Genomic DNA, 7,963 nt, shown 5'->3' on the forward strand with positions numbered 1-7,963 from the left:
GCTTTCAAATTGCTCAGTTGTTTCTCTACATCAGGGATGCTTGTGAAAAATTTCTTGAACATGAAATTTAAAACTTTGGCTTTCCTTTTGTTATCAACTACCACACCAAACTAGACAACAAGCGGGTGAATGGAAGCCTTAGATCCACTTACCAATTTCATATAGGGCCAGAATTTTCTTTGGTTCTCTATCACGTTTTTTGCTTAGCTATGATGGTTGTTGTAGTTCTATGCTTTGTGCCCATATCTTTCCTCAGATGCACGAGTCTCTACTAACCTTTGCTTGTCATCATTCATGCATTCTCTTTTGAACCGAGAGTGCAACAGCCCCTGCTTCCTCAGCATTTTCCGAATTTCGTTTTTAACGATTTTGTGGGTCTTTTCCACCCTTTATTCACTTACTCGGCACATAGCTCTTCACACCACGATTTACAGTCTTCTTAAACTTTGCCCATAATTTTTCTATGCCCATCTTCTGGATAAATTGATGTCAGTTCACTGTCTAAGTGGGATGATAACAAATGCTTATCTGCTCTGTCTAGCAGAAATACTCACGTAGCTTTCTTGGCTGGTTTATTGACTTTTGTAACCATAGATGCTATAATGCCATCATGATTGCTAGTCCCTCTTTCTATACTGCATTGTCAATAAGATCCAGCTTATTTGTAGTTACAAGGTCTGATATATTTCCACTCTGTGTGGGTTTCCATGATAGCCATTAAAGACAGTTTTCAGAAACACATTTGAAAGCATTTCACACAGTTTTCTCTCTGTGCCCCCCCCCCCCCCCCTCCCCTAATGAATCCATACACATACCAGTCTGTACTTGGTAGCCTAAAGTCACCTCCAACTACACTACCGGCCATTAAAATTGCTACACCACGAAGATGATGTGCTTCAGACGCGAAATTTAACTGGCAGGAAGAAGATGCTGTGTTATGCAAATGATTAGCTTTTCAGAGCATTCACACAAGGTTGGCACCAGTGGCGACGCCTACAACGTGCTGACACGAGGAAAGTTTCAAACCGATTTCTCATACACAAATGGCAGTTGACCGTCGTTGCCTGGTGAAACATTGTTGTGATGCCTCGTGTAAGGAGAAGAAATGCGTACCATCACATTTACGACTTTGATAAAGGTCGGATTGTAGCCTATTGTGATTGCAGTTTATCGTATCGCGACATTGCTGCTCGCGTTGGATGAGATCCAATGACTGTTAGCAGAATAAGGAATCGGTGGGTTCAGGAGGATAATATGGAATGCCGTGCTGGATCCCAACGGCCTCGTATCACTAGCAGTCGAGATGATAGGCATCTTATCCGCATGGCTGTAATGGATTGTGCAGCTATGTCTCGATCCCCGAGTCAACAGATGGCGACATTTGCAAGACAATAACCATCTGCAAGAACAGTTCGACGATGTTTGCAGCAGCATGGACTATCAGCTCGGAGACCATGTGACGCAGCACCACAGACAGCAGCGTCTGCGATTGTGTTCTCAATGACAAACCTAGGTGCCTGAATAGCAAACGTCCTTTTTTTCCGGATAAATCCTGGTTCTGTTTACAGCATCATGATGGTCGCATCTGTGTTTGGCGACATCGTGGTGAACGCACATTGGAAGCGTGTATTCGTAATCGCAATACTGGCGTATCACCTGGTGCAATGGTATGGGGTGCCATTGGTTACACGTCTCTGTCACCTCCTGTTTGCATTGACGGCACTTCAAACAGTGGATGTTACATTTCAATTGTGTTATGAGTCGTGGCTCTACCCTTCATTCAATCCCTGCTAAACCCTACATTTCAGCAGTATAATGCACGACCGCATGTTGCAGGTCCTGTATGGGCCTTTCTGGATACAGAAAATGTTCGACTGCTGCCTTGGCCAGCACATTCTCCAGATCTCTCACCGATTGAAAATGTCTGGTCAATGGTGGCTGAGCAACCGGCTCGTCACAATACGCCAGTCACTACTCTTGATGAACTGTGGTATCATGTTGAAGGTGCATGGGCAGCTGTACCTGTACACGCCATCCAAGCTCTGTTTGACTCAATGCCCAGGCATATCAAGGCCGTTATTACGGCTAGAGGTGGTTGTTCTGGGTACTGATTTCTCAGGATCTATGCACCCAAATTGTGTGAAAATGTAATCAGATGTCAGTTCTAGTATAATATATTTGTCCAATGAATATCCGTTTATCATCTGTATTTCTTCTTGGTGTAGCAATTTCAATAACCGGTAGTATAATATTGCTTGATCTGGAGTATTTGTGCACTACTGACGATAGACATTCTTTGAATGACTCTAGAACTGTCACACTGGAATCAAGTGTCTGGTAAAAACATCCAACAATTAACTTGGTTTCACCTACACTTGTTACATGCGACCAGGTAACTTCAGCGTCACACTGAACTTTGACCTCAACAGAGACAATATTTTCGTCAACTCCAGTCAACACTCCCCATCCCATGGCCTCTAATCTTTCTGATATACATTCCACAAATCACTATATACCTCAGAGCTTTCCACTATGGGTTTCAGCCAGCTCTCAAACCAAAGTATAATTTGAGTGCAAGAAATTTCCTGGAGGGCAGTAGATTCAGCAGCTTTGCTACAAACACTTGGAGACCCGTATCAACTCTGGGAACAATGGCGCAAATTGCGAGCTCTGCTTGGAACCCCCTCCATCACCCCCATGAGGCCAGCAGTCTTCACCAACTCTGCCAGCCACCTGTATGAACTGTGGATGCCCTCAGAACCCTTGCGAAAGGCGTTGGTGCTGACATGAGCCATAACTTACAGATGACTGCACCTTGAATAGCCACAGGCAAGTCTGCCTCCACAGCAGACATATTGTGTACACACTGACTTTCTTCCACAGGCAGTAACAGAAAATCCGTCTCATTCACCATAACCGTGCATCAAATTTGATCGGCTTACATCAAAACAGCCCAAACAGGAGACTAAACGCACAGTTATGAATCTTAGAGGGAAAACCATTGACAACACTGTGTTGTCTGCCCTAGAAAAAGGCTTAAACTTTGCTCCAACACCAGCAGCAACCCCTGTCACAGAAATCATCAGCGGAGTGGAACAAGTCGCCTCCAAGCTGCCACCGGACGCAGCGGAAGAGTTACGATGAGAAACGTGCCGCACACTCGCCAGGGCCGCGCCGCCATAACACAACACCTCCAGACGGAAAAGGGCCATGCTGCATTCTCTGCATGATGGTTCAGACATTGTCGTCCTCCCAGCGGATAAGGGGAACATAACCGTTCTACTAACGGCAGCAGAATACAAAGAGGAAATGTACAAGATCTTGGCGACCCTGCTCACAGGAAGATGATGATGGATCCAACTAGTCGGATACAGCGCAAGACGATTGAACTTCTTCGAAGTACCTTTACAGACGAGACAGCGAAGAAACTTCGGCCACGTGCTGCTGCACCACCAAGACTCTATGGACTTCCAAAGGTACACGAGATTGGCACTCCTCTGAGACCGATAGTGAGCACTATAGGAGCATCAACATACCAGCTTGCCAAACACTTGAGCGCAGTATTGAGTCCATTGGTTGGCAAATGTGAGCACCACATCAAAAACTCGGCTCAGTTTGTGGAACGTATGGGGAAACTCAAGTCGGCCAGCTCAGATCTTATGGTCAGTTTCGATGTTGTATCACTTTTCACGAGAGTTCCACCCAAGGATTTGCTGAATCTTATTGAGAAGAAATATGGGGCCACATTCAGGAAAGTATTCAACTTTGTGCTCACGTCAACATATTTTCTTTTTGACGGACTTTACTACGTACAGACAGACGGCGTACCTATGAGTATCTCTCGGTCACCTGTGGTGGCCAACATGTACATGGAAGAATTTGAGGAGAAAGCGTTAGAATCAGCACCACTAAAACCAACAGTCTTCTACAGATATGTTGATGACACTTTCGTCATTTGGCCTCATGGGGAAGAGAAGCTCCAACTGTTCTTACAACATCTGAACTCTATCCACACCCAAATTCAGTTCACCATGGAGGTGGAGAAAAACAAGCAGCTACCACTCTTGGATATTCTGGTATGGAAAAAGCCTGATGGAACACTGGGACACAGTGACTACCGGAAGACAACCCACACGGATCTGTAACTTCACACCTCCAGCTGTCATCACCCGCCACAAACGGAAGAAGTAGTAAAGACATTGGTTCACAGAGCTCGTGTGATCTCCGATGAAGGAAGCTTAAAACCAGAACTAGACCACCTTCCAGAAGAACGGCTATAGTGACCGCCAAATTCGACGCACCTTCAAGCAGAAGACCACACCACAGCCGGCACCTGATGATGATCCACTGAAAGCGACAGCCTACATACCATATGCGGGCAACGTATCTGGTAAAATAGGCAGGATTCTAGGACGTCATAACATCAAACATGTCTACCGCCAAAGAGCAAGTCCCTTGTAGGGACAGTGAAGGACGATTTAGGACTTCGGAAATCTGGAGTTTATTTCATACCGTGCAAGTGTGGGAAACCATAGGTGGGGCAAACCATTCACACATTTGAGGAAAGGTGTACTGAACACAAACGGCACACCAATCTCCAACAGTCTACAAAATCTGCAATCGCAGAACATTGCCTCGAGAAAAATCATCTCATGAAATACAAGAACACGGAAGTCCTGCACAACACACCCCACTTTTGGGACTGTGTATACAAAGAAGCAATTGAAGTCCGGCTGCATGAGAACCTTATTAACGACGACAACGGATTTAACTCAGCCAAACGTGGAATCCAACAATAAAAGTTCTGCAGGAGCAGCGGAAATGGGACACCACACCCGCCGAAGGCGGCATGTGTACTGACGCCCATCAGTCATCTCGTCAGCTCAATCTACCCCCACCACCACGGCCTGCACATCCCTAGGTCCATAACGCGGAGTCAGTGGAGGGGAGAGGCGAAGGTATATATACCACACCACCGTCCGGCCTAGGACATCAGTCAACAGGAGTAACCTGATGATGATGGCACGTTACGCCGTCGAAACTTCGTTCTACAACGACCAGTCAACCCGACTGCATGCCCTAGAGACCTCCAAGCAATATTAGAGCTGTCACAAAAAAACATGGAATGCTCCATACAGGGAAGTGGTCTAGCACTTGATGAAGCCTGAAAGTAAGCTCATAACAAATATCATTCTATTTGAGATAGGCTTTACTGTTGAGATAAAAAATGCATATTGTAAATGAAGTAATGGAAAATACAGGATGAATGTATTGTATTGTAGATGAGGTGTTTATACTATTTTGGCTGACCTATGTACACTTATTCTTTCGCCATTATGTGTACATGTTCCTTCCCTATTCTTCCTTAAAATAATACAACAAGACATTTATTTCTATTTGGTGTTCACAAAATTTAGGGAACAGGAATGCCTTCTAAAAAGAATAGTTCTTGCTTTAACTTATTGTTTGCTTTAACAAAACAAGCCTGAACTGTACCATTTCAGGGTCCCATTATGCATTTCATTTAAACATGCACTGAGAGGCTGTACATGCAATTTGAATTTACATTGATTAGTTTAGAACTAACAAGGATTGAAGTGGCTACAGAAAGATGTGGGAAAAGAAACGATTTTATCAAAGAAAGAAATCTACTTACCCACATTAGTGAAGGAATTGGAATAGATGCTTTCTGGAATTATTGAAGGCTTGGTGAGAGATGCTTTTCTAAGCTGCTAAAGCACATTAAGTTACACTCAATGAAAAAGAATACTGGTACAGTGATAAGAGAAGCTGTGAGCTGTGAGGAGCAGCTCTTCAATGTATAAAGTTTTCTAGCTATTAACAGAACATAGCAAGATCTCTAATTCAGTTATTGTGTAAAATTATTCCTGAAATCTGCAGCGTTACTTACAGATGTTCAGGAAATACATCATGGTAAAGCAAATCAGAAACAACGATTAATGGCATGTGGATTCAAAGGTCAATGGAAACCATCCCATCAAAGACAGGTAACGTATGCCCACACGATATGTGGCCTGCAACTCACAAAGTGTCATAATGATTCTCCATTGGCAAAAGATTCTAGAATAGTCCCCCAATTTAGGTCTCTGCGAGGGGACTACGAATGGAGAAGTGACCAAGAGGAAAAGATTGAATAACCTACAAAAGGATAATCTTTCTACAAGTTGGGGCAGAGAATCTCAGCAGTTTGAATGAGGTAGGGAAGCTTGAAAATATGAAGAGATAAGAGCCAATGCTCGATATAGCTATCATGGGTTCAGTTAAGTGAAATGGAAAGAAGAAAAGAGTTTCTTGTCAGACGAGCATAGGGTAATATCAACAACAGCAGAAAATGGAATAATGAGAGTAGGATAGAGGATGAGTTACTATGGACAGTTCAGTGATAGGGTTATTCTCATCAGAATCGACAGCAGACCAACAGCAACATACCTGTATACCTGTCGATGTTGCAAGCAGAAGATGATGAGATAGAGAAAGTATATGAGGATATTGAATGGATAATTCAGTATGTAAAAGGAGATGAAAATCAATAGTCATGAGAGACTGGAATGCAGTTATAGATGAAGGAGCAGAAGAACAGATTATGGAAGAAAATGGGCTTGTTAATAGGAATGAGAGAGGAGAAAGACTGAATGAGTTCTGGCATAAATTTCTGATGGTAACAGTGAACACTCTGCTCAAGAATCACAAGAGAAGGAGATACACTTGGTAAAGGCTGGGTGCTACAGGAATCTTTCAGTTATATTACATCATGGTCAAGCAAAGATTCCAGAATCGGATATTGGACTGTAATGTACCTGGGGGCAGATATACACTCAGATCACAATTTGGTGATGATGAAGAGTAGGCTGAAGTTTAAGAGACTAGTCAGGAAGAATCAATGCACAAAGAAGTAGGATACAAAAGTACTAAGGAATGAAGAGATATGCTTGAAGTTCTCTGAGGCTATACATACTGTAATACTGAATAGCTAAGTTGGCAGCTCAGTTGAAGAGAAATTGACATCTCTAAAATTGGCAATCACAGAAGTTAGAGAGAAAAACATAGGTGCTAGGAAGATAACTGCAAAGAAAACATGGGTAACAGAAGAAATAGTTCATGGGAATTCCACTGTTAAATGTAGAGGAGAGAGTCAATAGGTGGAAAGAGTACATTGAGGATCTGTATGGAGGGAGGACTTACCTGGAGATATGATAGAAGAAGAAACAGAAATAAATAAGAAGACTGATGATTCGGGTGGAGGGGGAGTATTTATTTACATACATTGCATAAATGATGTCTCCTATAATTTTAAGATCTGGGGACACATTTTAGATCAGAAGAAGAAAGATTAGAAATGGTTATGAGTAAACATTTTGAACAATAAGAAGACAGATTATCAGCTGTGTAAGTTAATATATTAAAGGTCGATTTGATGATTAATTAAAATATAAAAACAGATCTGTGGGTGGATGTTTGGAGGAAGGACTGGGGAAGAGTGAAGTGGGAGGGAGTGCTCAGAATCGACATTGAGACTTAGGAAGTGGGTGGAGAGGACTGGAAGTGAATATTGCCCTGACAATGGGATGGTGGTAGGGATCTATTAGATCTGTTTGGATGGATTTCATGGTTGGGTAAAGGAAAGCAGTTAAAGTTTCATTGGGAGAAGATGTGGAGTTGGGGGGATGTGGAGATATAGGTACAGCAGAGTAACACAGTCAGTGAATGGGGGGAGGGAAAGCTAGAGGGTAGGTAGTGTCGAGTTTATGGTATATGGGTCTTCAAGATGGAGTAGTCTGGGTAATTTTTAAGTTGGCAGTGGATGCAGGGGGCGGGGAGGGGGGGGGGGGAGGGTAAGTGGAGCCCAAACACTGGATGGGGCACATGGCATTCAAGGATCTGTGGGGCATGATAAAAGTAAAAGGAGAGAGGAGCGGGAGTCCATGCCAGATTAGCATAAGAG

The sequence above is a fragment of the Schistocerca gregaria genome, chromosome 10 (genome assembly GCF_023897955.1).
Source record: "Schistocerca gregaria isolate iqSchGreg1 chromosome 10, iqSchGreg1.2, whole genome shotgun sequence".
Lineage (NCBI taxonomy): Eukaryota > Metazoa > Arthropoda > Insecta > Orthoptera > Acrididae > Schistocerca > Schistocerca gregaria.